This window comes from Nicotiana tomentosiformis, chromosome 2, assembly GCF_000390325.3.
Source record: "Nicotiana tomentosiformis chromosome 2, ASM39032v3, whole genome shotgun sequence".
Classification (NCBI taxonomy): domain Eukaryota; kingdom Viridiplantae; phylum Streptophyta; class Magnoliopsida; order Solanales; family Solanaceae; genus Nicotiana; species Nicotiana tomentosiformis.
The window spans coordinates 151,354,976-151,376,024 of NC_090813.1; the positions used below are offsets into that span (position 1 = coordinate 151,354,976).

The 21,049-nt window shown below is 39.3% G+C and overlaps 2 pseudogenes; both read right to left on the bottom strand.

Annotated features, from left to right (window-relative positions):
* Nucleotides 1-625: 625 nt before the first annotated feature.
* On the bottom strand, nt 626-10,077 carry LOC138905867 (uncharacterized; annotated as a pseudogene).
* A 3,454-nt stretch (nt 10,078-13,531) lies between these two features.
* Nucleotides 13,532-14,949, bottom strand: LOC117281587 (large ribosomal subunit protein uL2mz, N-terminal part-like; annotated as a pseudogene).
* Between the last annotated feature and the right edge of the window lie 6,100 nt (nt 14,950-21,049).

The following is a 21,049-nucleotide window of genomic DNA, read 5'->3' on the forward strand; positions in this document are numbered from 1 at the left end:
TTTAGAAAGGCCTTCTTAATAGCATCTTTCCACCCAAAAATGAGATATGGAGTAAATAGTGCCACCACCTCCTTAGGCATAAGATTGTTGGCAATTTGCTGCCACACCTTCATAATCCCACGTGAATAGTTGCCCCCCCCCCCCTAAATAATTATCCAATTCTCACTTAAATAATTATCCACAACTTGTAATTAATTTGTTAACTTCCCACTCAAATCAATAATTACCCAATTATCCACATAATTAAGAATTATCTCACTTAAAATACTACTCACTTTTGACACACTTTATATATCTTACTATCACGGTCATGTGGTACCTTGTATGGCACTAGTCCATAACTACGGGGTATTGTAGCTTGGACCGTATTTTATCTCAAAATGTCAAACTTCGATGAAATTCATTTTCTTCGATTTGCTTACCCTCTCACCTTTAAGAATTTACTCATCACTTGTTTGAAATACTTATAATCTCAAAATAATCTCATTCCCAAGTTTACGTCGATTAACTTACGACGAAACTTTAACGTACAAAAATGCGCGATGTAACATCTCATTTCTGAGCTTATATCAATTTACGTATGGCGTACTTTCTCGTACGAAAACATGAGGTGTAGCAATATTCATTAATACCAATCACACAAGTTTGATAAACTCGATCCACCGTAACAGAATCCCCCAACAGGCATAGACACATAAATAGGAATATCTAACAAATCACGAGACATAACCAAATATGATGCAAAGTAAGATGATACATATAAATAAGTCGAACCCGAATCAAACAATACCGAAGCATCTCTATGACATATTAGGACGATATATGTAATGACAACATTAGATTTGCCTCTGCCTCAGGTCTACTAGGGAAAGCATAGCTATGAGCTTAACCTCTGCACCTAGCCTCCATATGTAAGACGACCTCTAACTGCATGACCTCCACCTCTATCTGATTGGGAAAGTGGTATATCAACTAGGGCTTAAATCATAGCCTAAGTACTATGAAATATACCACTCCGAAGCCCAGGAAAATGTCTTTTAATATGCCTCAGATCTCTACACTCAAAGCAACTCCTCTGCCGGCGTGGCTGCTGGGAGTGAGTCTGCCCTTGATGACCGAAACAACCACTTGTAACGGTCCAACCGGTCTATTTTAACATTTGCAATTCTTTTAGTAGTTTAAGGTCTTGAGTAGCTTCATATGATGTATTATAACTTGCGCGTGGTTTAAGGATTTGGAAGAACGATTCTTAAATAGGAAGATTTAAGTTGGAAGAGTTGACCAAGTTTGACTTTTTTGTATTTGACCCCAGATCAGAGTTTTTATGGTGCCGTTAGATCCGTGTGGTGATTTTGGACTTGGGAATATATCCAGATTTGCATTTGGATATTTCTAGAAGGTTTTGGTGCTAATTGGCAAAAATTTGCAAATTTGAAGGTTTGGAAAGTTCATAGGTATGATCAAAAGTTAACTTTGATGATATCAGATTTTGATTGTTGTTTTGGGAGTTGAAATAGGCTCGTTATGTCATTTGGATATTATGTGCAAGATATGAGGTCATTCCGAGTTGATTTGGTATGGTTCGGCACGAGCTTTGGAAGTTGAAATTCAAAAGTTCATTAAATTTGATTTGAGGTATGATTCATGGTTTTGATATTGCTTTGTGTGATTTCAAGCCTTGATTAAGTCCGCTCTATATTTTCGGACTTGTTAGTATGTTCAGAAGGGTTCCCGAGGGGCCTGGGTGTGTTTCAGATTGATTCGGACCATTTCAGATCATGTTGGCATTGTTGAGATTTTTTTATACCTGGTGTGATCGCACTAGTGGAACTATGGGCGCAGGTGCGGAGCCACAAAAATGGCACAAGTGACATAGAAGACGAAGCAGAAGCAGAAGAAGTGGCCTGGGGTCGGTGTCCGCAGATACAGACTATTTATCGTAGAAGCGAATATGGACTGGATTGCAGAGGCGTAATTTGGTGTCGCAGAAGTGAAAGGTGCCGAGTTGGGGTTTTCTCATAGGTGCGAGACTTGAACCGCAGAAGTGGCAGTCGCAGATGCGACTTAGTGGCTGCAAAAACGGATTCGTTGGCAGATATCTATATATTGTAAGGGTTGGTTCATTTTATCACATTTTGGGATTTAGAGCTCAGTTTTGGAAAATTTTGGAGATGGTTTTCACCGCATGGATTGGGGTAAGTATTTTCTACTCGGTTTTGATTATATTCCATGATTCCATCTTTGATTTTGGCATTTGATTGACTATTTTAAAAGAGAAATTGGGGGGGTTTTGTCAAAACTTTCCAAAGGTAAATAAATTGAATTTTGAACATCGATTAGGAGTTAGATTTGAGTGAAATTAGTATAGGTGGACACATAATTGAATAGATTATCGGAATTTGTTGGTTTTGTCGAGTTTCGAGGTGCGGGCCCAGGTTGACTTTGAGTGTGTGATTAAAGATTTGACCTTTATCGTTTGGGTTTGTTCCCTTTGGCATTATTTGATGTTTTTGGGTTGCTTTTAGCTAGTTTTGAGTCGTTTGGAGGATGATTCACGCGGGATAGCATTTTTAGAGTGTTGTTTGGCTTGCACAGTATTTGAGTTGTCTTGTTAGAGGTATGTAACATTTCTAAACTTGGATTTGAGGGTAATTAACCCTGGGAACTATGTTATTTGTGATGAGTTGGGGTGACACACATGCTAGGTGACGGGCGTGTGGGCGTTCACTGGGGTGATCGCGATCCCAGTTGAATTTTAGACTATTACTGAACTTGTTTTGCTGTTATATCTCATTATATCCGTGTTCTCCCTACTTGTTTGATTATTTGAGCTATGATTCATGTTAGAAATCATATTTAGGCTATGTGATTATTTGGTTGAGACCTAATGAGACTATTTCTGTTATTTTGAGCTATCTGATTTAACTGTAATTATACACTCAGTCATGATTCTTTATTTGCATATCATATCTCAGTCTCTGTTCAATATGTATTGTTACATCACACAATGTTGTTACTTTCCATATATGGTACTGTTTGGCTGAGTAATATGAGATTGTGAGCCCTTGAGACTTGAGAGGTTGATGACTGAGGTGGTCTTTAGAGCCATGTTGAGAGAGTGTCATTTGAATCGGGCTGCAAGCTACAACAGGCCATATTGGCTTTATTATCATTAGATCAGGTTGCACGCTGCAACATGCCTCATTTGCTTTATTGATATTTGGATTGGGTTGCACGCCACAACAGGCCTTATTAGCTTTTGATTAGCGCTTAGGTAGGATCCACCCTTTCGGAGTCTGACATACCAGTAGTGAGCGCAGGTACAATGTTATATACATGTTCTTTGGTGAGGGGCTTTGAGACAGACACCCGTACAGTGCTGAGAAATTGTGTGTGTGAGATAGAGTGGGAGCATTTGAGCCAGGCGCCTTGAGTGTGCTAAGAGTGAGTGTACTTGGTGATATTACTATGAAATTAAATTTGATATGTAGGCATAAAGATGTATTTTCCTCATGCTAGACGATATATGATATTTGTTGACTTGATATGTATATTTATATGTAGGCACATAGATGTACATTCCTCATACTAATTGATAAACGATAAATCTTATCTGATGTGGTAAATTAGAAAAATTCTTTTGATAAACTCATTTTTAATTGAAATCAGTGGCAAGATTGGGACTTTGACTGTATTACTTGAAAAGCATGTCTACTTTTTCGTAACTGTGAATGAGTTGGGCATAATATCTCTTGAGTTATTGCCTTTACCATCTCCATTATATTATTTCTGAGTTATTGTTGGCTATCGATGTTGGACTCTGACCATCTTCCGAGCTCGTGACTGCTTTTAACTTGAAGTTAGGTTTGTTACTTATTGAGTACATAGGGTCGGTTATGATAGCATCCTAGGAAGCTCAAATCTATTCAAGGACAAGAATGAAGCTTTGGAATCTCAAAAAGGGCGTTTAACAAGATGTCAAGCTAAAGAGTTACAAAACAAGGTCATTAGACTTCAAGTGCAAATAAAGAAGTTGTTAATTAGGATGGAGAGCTCAAGGATAAAAGGTTATGAGTTTTCTAGGTATTATAATTATTTTATGGTCCAAATTCATGTCCAAGAAAAGGTGGTTAGATCTCAAGAGACATCCTCTGAAGAAGGTCCAAATCAGACCACTATTGGACCTATTTGGCACCTATAAATATGTCCAAACTTGCAGCCCAATAAGTCCTACATGAAGCCACATTTTTATAACATAAAAAGGACTTACTTGCTGCCCAAGAAAGGTTCAATAGGCGTGATAGAAGTTGGGTACAAGTTGGTGCTAAGTTGCTTGCAAGTTGCCTTCAAGATTTCCAAGATCCTATCCATGATTGGTTTGGGACTTTCAAGATTCTATCCAAGTTTGGTTTTAACTTATTTCCATATATTTTGGTACTAGATTTATTGCTTTCCTAGGTAGTTAAGGTTATGTTTTCCTTTTCCTAAGATTGTTGGAGTTGATAATGACAAGGTCGGGAACCCAAACTAGAGTAAGAATTTGAAAAGTAAATGCGGAAGCAATAACAATAAGGAATTGAGCAACTAGAACTAAATGGCAGAAAATAAAGGATATGGAAAAATTCAAGGAAAGAATTCCAAGAACTTCCAAGAACGCAAGTTCTATAGCCTTGACAAGATCAAAGCAACAACGTCTTGATTTATTGAAGAAATCAAACGCCTTTACTTAAAAGCAAATCAAAACAATAGAGTCGGATCTTGACCGCTTTACGAGTAACTTGAGACAACAATTAATAACTAGTATTAATCACCTTCTAAGAATACCACAAAGAAATCAAAGATATCACAATAGAGAAGTAATCTTACTACCTTGAACTATGAACTAGTAAAGGTTGAAAGATAAATCTCAAAGCACAAGTAACAAAGGTTCAAAAGAACTCTCAAAGTATGATATACTTAATCAATAATGAAGTGTCTCAATGAATGAGAAGAACTCCTTATTTATAGGAGTACTAAGGCACAAAAAGTCCTTAAAATTAGGTAGGGTGGTTGCTAAGGCATAAAAAGTCATTATAATTAGGTAGGGTGATTGCTAAGGAGTAAGAAAAGTCATTACAATTAGGTGGGGGGCGGCCAAATCCCTTTGGGGCAGATTTGGACCTTAAAACTACTAGTTTGGGCCATTGATTTGGACTCCAATTGGGCTCCCTTTGAAACACCCCCTTTTGGACCTCTTTTAAGCTCATTTTGAGCCCCTTTGGTGGACTTCAAGGGCTGATTTGGTGGCCCAATCTTCCTCCTCTTGGACTTCAATTTGGATCACCAAATAATTATAAAACTTGGATAATTCATCTACTTTGGGCTTGAGCTCTTTCTCTACAATTAAAAGCTTCTTTATTTGCCATTGAAGTCCATCAACCTTAGAGTGCAACTCTTTAGCTTGAGATCTTGTAAATGGCCTTGGAGCTTCCAAAACTCTATCCTTTTCCTTGATGCTATCATTCCCCTCTTCTTGAAAAGAATTCGTCCCCGAATTCGATCCTACATCAAACAAAGACAAGTCAGCAACATTGAATGTAGCACTTACTTAGAACTCACCAGGTAGGTCCAGCTTGTAAGCATTGTCTCCAATCCTTTCAAGGACTTGAAATGGGCCATCTCCTCTAGGGTGCAACTTTGACTTCCTTTTGGAGGGAAATCTCTCCTTTCTAAAGTGAACCCAAACTGAATCTCCAGGTTTAAAAATTACTTATTTTCGACCCTTATTCTTTCTCAAGGCAGTTTGCTCATTTTTCTTCTTAATTGCAAGCCTTGTTTGTTCATGAATTTTTTTCATCATCTCAGCCTTTGTCCTACCATCAAGATTAATAATATCATTAGTAGGTAATGGTAATAAATCAAGGGGAGTGAAGGGATTAAAATCACAAACAACCTCAAAAGGAGACATACCTGTAGAAGAATGGATTGTTCTATTGTAAGCAAATTCAATCATAGGTAAGTGAGCCTCCCAAGAAGTTAATTTACCTTTCAAAACAGCCCTCAACATGTTTCCTAAGTTTCTATGAACTACTTCAGTTTGTCCATCAGTTTGTGGGTGACAAGAAGTAGAAAACAACAATTTAGTGCCTAACTTCCCCCAAAATACACGCCAAAAGTGGCTCAAAAACTTAGCATCCCTATCACTAACAATAGTTCTAGGTATACCATGCAATTTGACAACTTCTTTTACAAAAAGATCAGCAAACATGTGAAGCATCATTAGTCTTTAAACAAGGAATAAAACGAGCCATTTTGGAGAACCTATCTACCACAACATATATACTATCCTTACCATACCTTGTTCTAGGCAAACCTAACACAAAATCCATAGAAATATCAATCCAAGGTGAAGTAGGAACAGGTAGTGGCGTGTAAAGACCATGTGGTAACACTTTAGATTTAGCTTGTTTACATTCCAAACACTGTGCATACATTCTTTCAACATCTTTTCTCATTCCAGGCCAAAAGAAATTTTCAGCAAGTATGTCTAGCGTCTTTGGGACTCCAAAGTGACCCATAAGCCCTCCACAATGTGCTTCCCTTACAAATACTTCACGTAAAGAAGAATTTGGGATACACAACTTATTTTCCTTAAAGAGAAACCCATCTTGGAGGTTAAACCTCTCAAAAGGACCCAACTTACAATCTGCAAAAATCTTTCCAATATCAACATCATTAGCATAAAATCCCTTGATTTGATCAAAACCCATCAATTTAGAAGTCAGGGTAGAAACTAAGACATACCTTCTTGAAAGTGCATCCGCAACAACATTCTCTTTCCCTTGTTTGTAAGAAATTACATAAGGAAAAGTTTCAATGAATTCAACCCACTTAGCATGCCTTCTACTAAGCTTACCTTGACTCTTCAAGTATTTCAAGGATTCATGGTCAGTTTTAATGACAAACTCTCTTGGCCACAAGTAATGTTGCCATGTGGCTAAAGCCCTTACCAAAGCATATAGCTCTTTGTCATAAGTGGAATAGTTCAATGTGGCTCCACTCAACTTCTCACTAAAGTAGGCAATAGGTTTAGAATCTTGCATCAAAACAGCACTTATTCCTTTGCCAGAAGCATCACATTCAATTTCATAAGATTTAGAAAAATCAAGCAATTATAACAATGGAGCAGAACATAACTTTTCTTTCAACAAGTTAAAAGCATCATCTTGTTCTTTTCCCCATGTAAAAATCTTATCCTTTTTAATAACTTTAGTTAAAGGAGAAGTAATGGTGCTAAAGTCTCTCACAAACCTCCTATAAAAACTAGCAAGTCCATGAAAACTCCTAACTTCAGTTACACTCTTAGGTTTTGGCCATTCTTTTATTGCTTTAATTTTCTCTTCATCAACCTCAACTCCTTTAGAACTAACCACAAAACCCAAGAAAATCACACGATCCACACAAAAAGTACACTTTTTAAGATTAGCAAATAAGAGTTGCTTTCTAAGAACTTCAAAAACTTGTTTTAGGTGTTCTACATGCTCTTCTAAAGTGTTAGAAAAGATCAAGATATCATCGAAGTACACCACCACAAATTTTTCATGAAAATCCTTAAAGATATGATTCATTAATCTCATGAAAGTGCTAGGTGCATTAGTCAAGCCAAAAGGCATAACTAACCACTCATAAAGCCCATATTTGGTCTTAAAAGCAGTTTTCCATTCATCTCCAGGATTCATTCGAATCTGATGGTAACCACTTTTTAGATCAATTTTAGAAAAGATTTTGGATCCATGTAATTGATCCAACATGTCATCAAGACGAGGAATAGGATGGCGATACTTTACCGTTATCTTGTTGATTGCTCTACAATCCACGCACATCCTCCAAGTTCCATCCTTTTTGGGTACCAATAAGACGGGAACAGAGCAAGGGCTCATGCTCTCTCTCACAAAGCCTTTCTCAAGCAGCTCCTCAACTTGCCTTTGAAGCTCTTTTGTCTCTTCTGGATTACTCCTATCAGCAGGCCTATTTGGGATTTGTGATCCAGGCACGAAATCAATTTGATGCTCAATGCTACGTAAAGGTGGCAATCCATTAGGAATATCATCAGGAAAGACATCTTCAAAATCCTGCAAAAGAGAAGAAATACTACTTGGCAAAGAAGAAGTTAGTAACTCAGAATTAATCAAAACTTCTTTGTAAGTAAGTAGTATTATGGGCAACCCCTCTTTTCTTGCATTTAAACAATCTTTGGCTTTTATATAAAAACTCTCGTTTTTTATTTCCTTAGCCTCTTTCCTTTCGCCAAGACTTTCTATTTTTTCATTCAAGCCCCTTTTTATCTCTTCTCTCAAATTGTTTCCCTCTCTCTCTTTCTCTCAGCCATCTCTTTTTTTTTTTCCAACTCTTGGCCTCCTTTCTTTTCTTTTTCCTCAAGCTCACTTTTTATCCCTCCCCTTGGTTTTTCCATTGTTTCCCTTAATCTCTTTTGATCTTCAAACACTTGAGAAGGAGATAAAGGTGCAAGAGTAAATTTCCTGCCATTTAGCTCAAGAGAATATCTATTTTTCCTTCCATCATGAAAAACATTCCTATCATACTGCCAAGGACGACCCAGTAAGATATGACAAGCTTGCATAGGGACTATGTCACAAAGAATATCATCCTCATATCTACCAACATTGAATGAAATCATGCATTGTTTGTTTACCTTTAGTTCACCACTATCATTTAACCATTGGAGTCTATAGGGAGTAGGGTGTTTCATGCATGCAAGTCCCAATTTTTCCACAAAGTATGAACTCACCACATTAGCACAACTACCACTATCAATGATCATAGAACAAGTTTTCCCCTTTATCCCACACCTAGTATGGAATATATTCTCCCTTTGTTCTTCACTATTGCTTCCCAAATTGATAGTCATAATCCTCCTAACTACCCCAATCATGCCATCATTAGGTAGTTCTATATCATCATCATTACTCACATCTCCCTCTTCTTCTCCCTCACTTTTTTCACTCTCATATCCTCCATCTTCTCTAAGAATGATGTTTCTTCTACTTGGACATTCATGCATCATATGTCCCCTTCCTTTACATTTATGACACTGAATAGAACTAGAAGGTGTAAAAGGTTTAGGGTTAAAGGTTTTACCTCCCTCTTTGTTCTCAAATTTACCTTTATCCTTGTCTTCTTGAGGTCTAGAAGAACTCTTCATCTCTTGATTCGACCATGGCTTCTTGGAGATGGTGTTTGACCGACCTTTCAATGAGCTAGCTTGCTTTCTTTTATTTTGATTTTCTACCTTTACAGACAAATCAACTAACTCATCTATTGTTACATATTGTTGTAATTCTACTACATCAGCTATTTCCTTATTTAAACCATTTAAAAACCTAGCCATTGTAGCCTCTTCTTTCTCCATACAATTAGCTTGGATCATAGCCATATCCATAGCCTTAAAGTACTCATCCACAGACATGGACCCTTGCTTCAATGTTTGAAGGCGTTGTTGTAGCTCTCTTTGAAAGTGTGATGGTATGAATCTCTTTCTCATCACCCTCTTCATCTCAGCCCAAGTAGCAATTGGTGCTTGTCCTTCTTGCAATCTGTCCCTAGTAAGCTTTTTCCACCAAATAGCAGCATAGTCAGAAAACTCAACAATAGCAAGTTTAACCTTCTTACCCTCAGAGTAGTTGTGACAGTCAAATATGGCTTCAACCTTTCTCTCCCAATCAAGGTACAAGTCTGGATCCCTTGTTCCCTTGAAAGATGGCATCTTCATCTTTATACTGCTTATATTATCATCTTCTACTCTACCTCTTTGTCCCCTCCTATCTCTTCCCATCCTATCAAAATCGATATCATTAAAATCATCTATTGGGTTTTCTTGATTTACAATGGGAGCAAGGGGTACATTTCTCCTAGCTTGAGGCCTAACATTATTTTCCCTTCTAAGTTCAGCTATTGTATCATTTTGCTCAGCAATGGTGTCCCTCATCTCTTGGAGTTGCAAATTCCACCTTTCGAATTGTTGATGCATAGCTTGCAAGGTAAAATCATTTCTTGCTTTGATTTCGGCTTCTTGAAGAACCCTTCCTTCATCATCACTACCTGTATGTGACATCTTAAATAATTAAACTGTATCAGAAAATTGAATTTTTCCTCAATTGTTCTCACACACACTTTGCCTTTTTTTCTCTCTCGAAATAACCTTTGAACGAAATACTTTGTAGATTTATAGTTAAAGCCAACTCGTATAAAGTTCTTAGTAGTAAAATATAGATTTTTGGGGAACAAATGAAAGAAGAACCAAATCCTAGAACTATTAGACTCGGTTGAAACAAGACACGAATAAAAAGGAAATGATTATATATTTAGATTAGAAAGAGTAAGAAGAATTGAATTTTTGTCTTATCTTTGAAATATGGGATGCCCTCTTCTTGTTTCCTTTGATAGTTTTTGGAAATAAATTAGATACAAAAGAAAGTTCAAATCTATTCCTCTTGTATATCGTCGTAACACCCTTAATGCTAGGTTTTGAAAAAAACTTTTCATGTCATTCTCATTCAGGTCCTATTCGGATCCCTTCGTTGTTTCCTTTTCCTTCCGCACCTTTTCCTTTAAATGAGAAAGAAGATGGTACACTTGAATTGTATTATTTAAGTGCTTATTGCTAGCCAAAAATCCTACTTCTACAACTGGTAGGTCACCGGGTTATTCAAATAAGTCGTGTTTTATGTGGTTTTCCCATGTTACAACTTCCGTACCAATTCAGTCGATCCGACAAGGAACGGTTAAACATTCCATTAGAGAGGCTGGTCTTGAATCTTCTATGTGGTATTCATTCTCCTTCGGCTCTTGGAATCACATCTAGCAGTGGTTGGAACAACTCGTAAAATCCAACCACTTCACCTCTTTCATTGCCCCCAACCGTTTCTCGTACCTCTATTGAAATAGAGCGGTTTCATGTTCTTTAATCGATTGGTTATTCCTCTCCGTTCGTATCTCTTTTTCCAATTTCGGTCTCGATTAGTTCACAAGATTGAATGGCCAATTCTCCTCCGAACCCTGGATTCGATTATTTTCCAAGAATGTTGAGCCGGGTATGTAAGCCAAGTATTTGGGAGGAACTTAAATAAAAGAAGGGCTTTCACCCCGTTTCGGTCTTGCAGCTATTTTTAAAATATATATATAAGAATCCCTTTTTAGAAGAAAGATTATATATATGTCCAATCTCTAGTGGTGGTGGAACCAACCAAGATGTATGTCGTTCGACCCGACCTCAGACTCTTTCTTCCCGACCTATTTAACTCTCTGGCCGTAGTTATTTAGGTGGTATTCCAAGATCGAATTCCTCCCAGGAACACACGAAACAAAGATATGAACTGGGTAAATAGAAATGGAAAAGAGATATTTTTATTTCATCCAAATTAGAAGCTTTTTCTACATCCATATGATCTACTAAAGTAGATTGGTATTGACCATATAATAAAAGTAGATCTTGTTCCATGGAGTCCCTAGAAGGTAAGAACTTCAACTTGTCTGATGCTTCTTTGTCGAAATACGATATACAAGTGGGACCTACACTATGAGCAAGTTGTGCGAAAAACCGCTTCTTTTTTTGGTTTCGAAACAACTTAGGCGAAATAGGGTTCTACCGAGAAACCATGGATTTTTGAGTTTTAGCCATTGGTTACTGGTTAAGCCACTGGAATGGAATGAGATAGGAATCCCTGGAGATCTTTCCTCTCCACTTACTCGTAACAAGCTTTTCTTCTGTAGAAGACTTCTTTCGAATGGCATAATTCTCCGACACTACGTTCCTCAATCTTCAAAGAAAACTGACTCCTCCTACTCCTCCTTCTCCTTTAGGATAAGATCCTCCTTGGTCCTTCTTTCACTAATGGTCTCACCATTTTCTAGTAGTAGTAGTTCGCGCGAGGGACTCTCCTTTCTATCGCTTGCCCTTGACTTTCACTCTTATTTGGTCTCTTTCTTCTATAAAATAAAGCGAAGCAAAGCGCATGGCAAAGAAGAAGCCAGTTGACTGCGCCCTTCCACTCGGCCTGTCTTTGCTGTGTGAATAAGGTCTTAGTCTGTATGGGCATTCTGGGCAGGTCGCAATAAGTCACTAGTCGAAGGTTTAGACCAATCGCAATTCATCACCATCTTGCCCGCTTTCAATTGATGACTGGCTATTATATAAGTGTTGACTTAAGCCCCTACGCAGGGGCTTGACTCCCTAACCGTACATGAGTTGTCTCGTACGTCTCTTCCTAAGAACTTGAGGCCCCCTCTCTCTAAATAGAAAAAATGCATTTACAAGACAAAAAAGACTTTTTCAAAAAGCCTTCGCCCTCCTATTCAACGGGGCTATTAGAGAAGCAGCTTCGTTCCTTGATTTCTTTTCTCAGTCAAGCTTCCTTGTTCCTTAGTGTTGTCTCGGTCCATAGTTGTTGACTTCGTTCCTTATAGCCTAGTCTATATCCATAGCTGACGTGACTCCGTTCCTTATAGCCTAGTCTATATCCACAACTGACGTGACTCCGTATTGACGCCTTTCCCTTTGTATAGTATACATCTAAGTGACTTCGTAATCTCAACGTACATTTTTTCTTACTGTAGCATAGGCCTTCGACGGGCTTTCGTCCCTTCACCTATAGACGTCGGCTTGGCTTCGCTATCGCTCATGACTTGGTATATAGCCGTGTAGTCGTCGGTTTTACCACCAGAATGCCTATGAGATAGTGGTCGGCCTTTCGAATGCCTTCTTCCTGACTTTTCAGAGAATCCCTTTACGACTATACTATAAAGGAAAGGGGGTGTTCACTTTTGGAAACTTAGCTACTTAAGTGCTTTTTAAAAAGTCAAAGTAAAGGCGAACGACATTCTGTTCTACAGCTACAACATTGAATATTTCTTATTAATATTAAACATCTTAATAGTAGAACTACTTTCGTACTACTAAACAAGGAAACCTTCGGTTCCCTTTGTTTGAATAAATGCTGCTTATTTTAGTTTACATTCAAACCAAAGTAAACCAAGCCTAAGCGGTCACGACATCTTGTTGATATTGATTGAGGAGTTTTATGGAGTTTAGCTGACTGAATCCATAAACCTAGAAAGTCGCCGTCACTAGTACTTTTTTATTTTAATTTGACTCTATAGGTAGGTATCGGTGGGGCTTGCGTAATGTAGTTAAGGCTGAAGTAGCGCTTTTTATTTTAGAAGATCTACTGAAGTACCAAAGGCAAACGGGGCTCCCAAGCCGGAACTTTTGGCAGAATGCTTGGCCTCCTGCACTGGAAGCGAGACCCGAAGGGTGAGCTTATGGCGGTTAGCTTCTAGCACTAAATAATAGGCATTAGGTATTCTGAGCTGAAAGAAGGCAAATGAAGAGAGGCATTACGGTCCGACTACAAGAAAATCAAAGCTTCGTAGACTCGGTCAAGTCGCTTATAGAATGCCGACAACTATTTTTCACTTAATTAATAAGTGAAGGGGAGAGCGAAGCGAGGCTTAGCGAGCTTTATAAGGCCGAACACTACATAAGATGCTGGCGGAGAAAGCTCGAAGAGCTTCCTTTCATTCATTACTATGCCAAGATCCCAAGTCTCCGAGTCAGTCCGCGGTTTTTCGAAGAATCCTGCATCCATGGGCATACGGCCTGTCAGGCCTTCCCTTTCCGCCATAGCTTCATGGGCATTGCCCCGTTCCCCAATCAGATGTTTGGATGTGAGCTATACTCCGCGAGGAGCCAAACGGGCGTATCGCCTTGCCATTTGACCTATTTTCCCGTGTGACTAGGAATGCTCGGTGACAACCTCCCAATTGTCACCACCTGTCCTATTTTGCTACCACAGTAGCACCTAGTGTGATCTGCACTGATTGTGTTCGGGCAACGAAGCTTACACTCATTCATATTGGTTCATTCTACTATGCTCTGGGCCTTTTGCTCTTCTTAACGTAAAAGGTGGCCGGCCATTTGTCAAGGCCAAGGAATCCGCTGGACATCTCAACGGTGGAATTTGATACCCGCATCCGATCGAAGTTACATTTTAGTGCTCCCCTAACATAAATGGGAGCTTTTTCTAAATGGGTCGCTTCGCGCAAGACATTGCTTAGGACCAATAGGTCACACGATAGGTGCACAATCTACTTTGCATGTTCCATCCTTCAACCCTTCGCCTACCGGCTTGGCAGTATTGATCCATCTTTGGTTTCGATTAGTTTCGCTCAGAAGCTCCAACAAGCCCTAAAGTCTCATGCCGCCTAAAACTCTGCCAAGAGAGTGCTGCTTTATGTTTGATCTTATGTACCCATAGAATGCTATGCGTTCTCCACTTTCGGATCTCGCAAAGAGAGAACGTGTTTTTTCCTCTGACTTTCTCTCTCATTCGCGGAGCAAAGAAAGCGGTATTTGCCCCAGCTACCGCTATCCTTGGGAAACCAAAAGAGCTACCGAAGGAAAGGGATGCAGTCTCTCCCTTGGCCTTTGGAGAGGAGAGGGCAGAGAAGAAAACGTCCTTTGCACAAGTTTTTTTGCTTCCTGCATCCTTACTAGTAAAAAAAAAGGCTCTTCGACCAAGAAGGCATTATGGTAGGAAGGCCGACCACTACATCAGTCGCCATCCGTCCAGGAGAGAAGCAAGCTACATTTCTTTGATCCCCCTTCCCGGGCAGGGAAGAGAATGAAAATGGACCGCAGATGGTAGTCATGGTTGATTCGAGGACCCTCCCCCCGGTCCATCTTACTGGAGCGATTCGATAAGAATGATTAGGCTCATATTCTATCCTTTGTACAATGCCTATAGACGAAGTGCTTTATTTCAGATCAATTCTTCGCTGCAATCTCTTCGATCAACCCCCTCGGTGAAAAACCATAATACGCCCTGAGTAATTCCTACCAGCAAACTTCCCTGTACTCAAAGTGAATTGTCTAAGTGCTCTCCTTTGTCTCATTGTTTATCTCGTAATCATTCGATTTCGCCCCTAAAGCTAGCTCCTACTCCTCCTCATTCTCCTTTAGGATATGATCCTCCTTGGTCCTTTTTACATAACACTCTCGGCCGCCCAAGAGGATTGGCTATCTTTCTCTTTATACACAATATCTTGAAAGGCAAAGAAAAATATCTACCTTGGCAATGTCATTGACTAATATATTCATAGCATGGAATGCCACAATCAATTGTCAGTGACTGGGGACCCGGTCTTCATTAGCAATTTATGGCATGAGCTCTTTTGTTTACAAGGGACATAATTTAACATGAGTACTTCTTTAAACTCTTTTCCCAGGTGTGACTTCTTATACCTAAACGCAGCAGGCCCGTGAGTAGTCTAACAAATGAGAGGTTGTCGACGAAGGGGTCAAAGGTTGCACTTGCAATAATCCGAAGGTTGCGCAAAATCCCTTCAACCTCGCCCGCGTGTTAGCTTGCTTGTACTATCGCTTGCCTGCCTGACCTGCTTTCTGGCTAGCTTCTTTATGGCAAGCGCTACCCTAACCTAGCTAGCACTATATCTTGCTAACATCGTCTGAATTGCCTTGCAAGCGCTACATCTATATGGCAAGCCCACGTCGCCTTCGTCTCCCATTATAGTCACCTTCTTCATATGGCAAGCACTACTTATCGCTTGCACTACATTGTCTGACGATAACCTTGCCTGACCGCTTCCTCTCTGACTGAGCTGACCGTCGCACCTAACTTCTATATCCCATTATCCAAAGATCTCCTTCCTTATCGTTGCCGGTCTAAGCAGAAGGTTGCTAAGTCAGATGTCTGGTGAACACATTCGTAATGAGTATGGGTCTAGTAGGTGTACTAGTAAGGAAGCGAGGTACTAAGTTTAGCGTTGACAAGGTAAGTTGTGGATCTTTATTATCGAATGATATGAGAGAAAGTCAAAGCATCAGTCTCAGCATCAATAGAAGTAAAGGACTGGCCGACCTCCGTTCAAGAGAGATTCCGAAGGCTCGAACTTTTTGCTAGCTTTGAAAGATGGGCCGAAGGAAAGAGGAAGACCAAACAAAGTCACGGTCAAAGCAAAGAAAAAGAGGCCAAAAAAGATTCACTTTAGCTTCTAGCTCACTTATCTTAGTGTATGTTGCTTGCAAGACTTTCGATAGCTGGCTCGGCCGAATGGAATCACCGATCTAAATAGAAGGGTCATTCACTCCCTATTCTTTGAGAGGTTGCTTGCGACGGTAGCATTAGCTAGGCAATCAAGGCAGGTCGAACGGAGTCAGTCCTAGGTTGAAGATAATCAGATGGAAAATTGGATTGAGCTGGCTAATCACTTGATAACCCGATGGAGAATGGGAACAGAGAGTCGCTCCAATAAATGAATGAATGGGACTCCTGGTCCTGATCGAACTAGAGATTCCGACAACCCGGGGAATTGGCAGAAAGAGATGGGTCGAATACTGGAATCTGCCCAAAAGTCCTGACTTTTTTGAGGTAGGGCTTCGACCCGTATCTGGCCAACTCCTCGAACTACTGGGTGTGGCATATTCATGGACTGGCAAAGCGAACTCTCAATTTGATTAGGAGAGCCTAGAGAGCTCTCTATCTTTCCCCAAATTCTGACTAGCGCGGTTCGTTTTCTCGAACAATTTGAATTCCATTTCATTTTTTATTTGAAGTGTTGTAGATTAGTAAGTAGCTAGGTGAATTTCAGCGCATGCTGCATTGAGAATCTCCAACAAAATTAGAAGCGCCTATGATAGCGTATGATTATTCCCATTTGTGACCGATGGTTACTTGCAAGACGTGGCGATCGGCAGTGTTCCAAAGCACCATAACGACGTGCGTTAGAGCGTTATGGAAAATGATCCCCAGCACCTGTAGTTATGGGGATCACCTTCGGCTTGCTATACTCTTTCCCTAACGCATGCTGGATACCATAAAGACACCGAGGGATATCGCATGCGCTAGTTTCGGGGATGTTTTTTAAACTACTATTGGTAACAACTCAAAGTGCCGGAACAACTCTAGTGGTGCAAGCGAAGGTTTCAGTCTTGTCGAGCGAAGCAACAACTAGTCATCCTTAGTACTCCAAAACACCCTTTCGCTTGCGTGAGCAATGGCCCCTAGCGCCCAGAGCAAGCGCCTTTAGTGTTCCCGACCGCCTACCTTTCGGCCTTAGCATTCCAAACAACGAGTAGTGTGACCGATCTATGTTCAAAATAACCTATGATGCAAGCGATGACTCGTGGGGTCCCCTGCCATTGATTTGGACTCCAATTGGGCTCCCTTTGAAATACCCCCTTTTGGACCTCTTTTAAGCTCATTTTGAGCCCCTTTGATGGACTTCAAGGGCTGATTTGGTGGCCCAATCTTCCTCCTCTTGGACTTCAATTTGGATCATCAAATAATTATAAAACTTGGATAAATCATCTACTTTGGGCTCGAGCTCTTCCTCTACAATTAAAAGCTTCTTTATTTGCCATTGAAGTCCAGCAACCTTAGAGTGCAACTCTTTAGCTTGAGATCTTGTAAATGGCCTTGGAGCTTCCAAAACTCTATCCTTGTCCTTGATGCTATCATTCCCCTCTTCTTGAAAAGAATTCGTCCCCGAATTCGATCCTACATCAAACAAAGACAAGTCAGCAACATTGAATGTAGCACTTACTTGGAACTCACCAGGTAGGTCCAGCTTGTAAGCATTGTCTCCAATCCTTTCAAGGACTTGAAATGGGCCATCTCCTCTAGGGTGCAACTTTGACTTCCTTTTTGAGGGAAATCTCTCCTTTCTAATTTGAACCCAAACTAAATCTCCAGGTTTAAAAATTACTTGTTTTCGACCCTTATTCTTTCTCAAGGCAGTTTGCTCATTTTTCTTCTCAATTGCAAGCCTTGTTTGTTCATGAATTTTTTTCATCATCTCAGCCTTTGTCCTACCATCAAGATTAACAATATCATTAGTAGGTAATGGTAATAAATCAAGGGGAGTGAAGGGATTAAAACCATAAACAACCTCAAAAGGAGACATACCTGTAGAAGAATGGATTGTTCTATTGTAAGCAAATTCAGTCATAGGTAAGTGAGCCTCCCAAGAAGTTAATTTACCTTTCAAAACAGCCCAACACATGTTTCCTAAGGTTCTATTAACTACTTCAGTTTGTCCATCAGTTTGTGGGTGACAAGAAGTAGAAAACAACAGTTTAGTGCCTAACTTCCCCCAAAACACACGCCAAAAGTGACTCAAAAACTTAGCATCCCTATCACTAACAATAGTTCTAGGTATACCATGCAATTTGACAACTTCTTTTACAAAAAGATCAGCAACATGTGAAGCATCATTAGTCTTTAAACAAGGAATAAAACGAGCCATTTTGAAGAACCTATCTACCACAACATATATACTATCCTTACCATACCTTGTTCTAGGCAAACCTAACAAAAAATCCATAGAAATATTAATCCAAGGTGAAGTAGGAACAGGTAGTGGCGTGTAAAGACCATGTGGTAACACTTTAGATTTAGCTTGTTTACATTCCAAACACTGTGCACACATTCTTTCAACATTTTTTCTCATTCCAGGCCAAAAGAAATTTTCAGCAAGTATGTCTAGCATCTTTGGGACTCCAAAGTGACCCATAAGCCCTCCACAATGTGCTTCCCTTACAAATACTTCACGTAAAGAGCAATTAGGGATACACAACTTATTTTCCTTAAAGAGAAACCCATCTTGGAGGTTAAACCTCTCAAAAGGACCCAACTTACAATCTGCAAAAATCTTGCCAAAATCAACATCAATAGCATAAAGTCCCTTGATTTGATCAAAACCCATCAATTTAGAAGTCAGGGTTGAAACTAAGACATACCTTCTTGAAAGTGCATCCGCAACAACATTCTCTTTCCTTTGTTTGTAAGAAATTACATAAGAAAAAGTTTCAATGAATTCAACCCACTTAGCATGCCTTCTACTAAGCTTACCTTGACTCTTCAAGTATTTCAAGGATTCATGGTCAGTTTTAATGACAAACTCTCTTGGCCACAAGTAATGTTGCCATATGGCTAAAGCCCTTACCAAAGCATATAGCTCTTTGTCATAAGTGGAATAGTTCAATGTGGCTCCACTCAACTTCTCACTAAAGTAAGCAATAGGTTTAGAATCTTGCATCAAAACAACACCTATTCCTTTGCCAGAAGCATCACATTCAATTTCAAAAGATTTAGAAAAATCAGGCAATTGTAACAATGGAGCAGAACATAACTTTTCTTTCAACAAGTTAAAAGCATCATCTTGTTCTTTTTCCCATGTAAAAATCTTATCCTTTTTAATAACTTCAGTTAAAGGAGAAGCAATGGTACTAAAGTCTCTCACAAACCTCCTATAAAAACTAGCAAGTCTATGAAAACTCCTAACTTCAGTTACACTCTTAGGTTTTGGCCATTCTTTTATTGCTTTAATTTTCTCTTCATCAACCTCAACTCCTTTAGAACTAACCACAAAACCCAAGAAAATCACACGATCCACACAAAAAGTACACTTTTTAAGATTAGCAAATAAGAGTTGCTTTCTAAGAACTTCAAAAACTTGTTTTAGGTGTTCTACATGCTCTTCTAAAGTGTTAGAAAAGATCAAGATATCATCGAAGTACACCATAACAAATTTTCCATGAAAATCCTTAAAGATATGATTCATTAATCTCATGAAAGTGCTAGGTGCATTAGTCAAGCCAAAAGGCATAACTAACCACTCATAAAGCCCATATTTGGTCTTAAAAGCAGTTTTTCATTCATCTCCAGGATTCATTCGAATCTGATGGTAACCACTTTTTAGATAAATTTTAGAAAAGATTTTGGATCCATATAATTGATCCAACATGTCATCAAGATGAGGAATAGGATGGCGATACTTTACCGTTATCTTGTTGATTGCTCTACAATCCACGCACATCCTCCAAGTTCCATCCTTTTTGGGTACCAATAGGACGGGAACAGAGCAAGGGCTCATGCTCTCTCTCACAAAGCCTTTCTTAAGCAGCTCCTCAACTTGCCTTTGAAGCTCTTTTGTCTCTTCTAGATTACTCCTATAAGCAGGCCTATTTGGGATTTGTGATCCAGGCACGAAATCAATTTGATGCTCAATGCCACGTAAAGGTGGCAATCCATTAGGAATATCTTCAGGAAAGACATCTTCAAAATCCTGCAAAAGAGAAGAAATACTACTTGGCAAAGAAGAAGTTAGTAACTCAGAATTAATCAAAACTTCTTTGTAAGTAAGTAGTATTATGGGCAACCCCTCTTTTCTTGCATTTAAACACTCTTTGGCTTTTATATAAAAACTCTCTTTTTTTATTTCCTTAGCCTTTATCCTCTCACCACGACTTTCTATTTTTTTATTCAAGCCCCTTTTTATCTCTTCTCTCAAATTGTTGCCCTCTCTCTCTCTTTCTCTCGGCCATCTCTCTTTTTTTCCAACTCTTGGCCTCCTTTCTTTTCTTTTTCCTCAAGCTCACTTTTTATCCCTCCCCTTGGTTTTTCCATTGTTTCCCTTAATCTCTTTTGATCTTCAAACACTTGAGAAGGAGATAAAGGTGCAAGAGTAAATTTCCTGCCATTTAGCTCAAGAGAATATCTATTCTTCCTTCCATCATGAAAAACATTCCTATCATACTGCCAAGGACGACCCAGTAAGATATGACAAGCTTGCATAGGGACTATGTCACAAAGAATATCATCCTCATATCTACCAACATTGAATGAAATCATGCATTGTTTGTTTACCTTTAGTTTACCACTATCATTTAACCATTGGAGTCTATAGGGAGTAGGGTGTTTCATGCATGCAAGTCCCATTTTTTTCACAAAGTATGAACTCACCACATTAGCACAACTACCACTATCAATGATCATAGAACAAGTTTTTCCCTTTATCCCACACCTAGTATGGAATATATTCTCCCTTTGTTCTTCACTATTGCTTCCCAAATTGATAGTCATAATCCTCCTAACTACCCCAATCATGCCATCATTAGGTAGTTCTATATCATCATCATTACTCACATCTCCCTCTTCTTCTCCCTCACTTTTTTCACTCTCATATCCTCCAT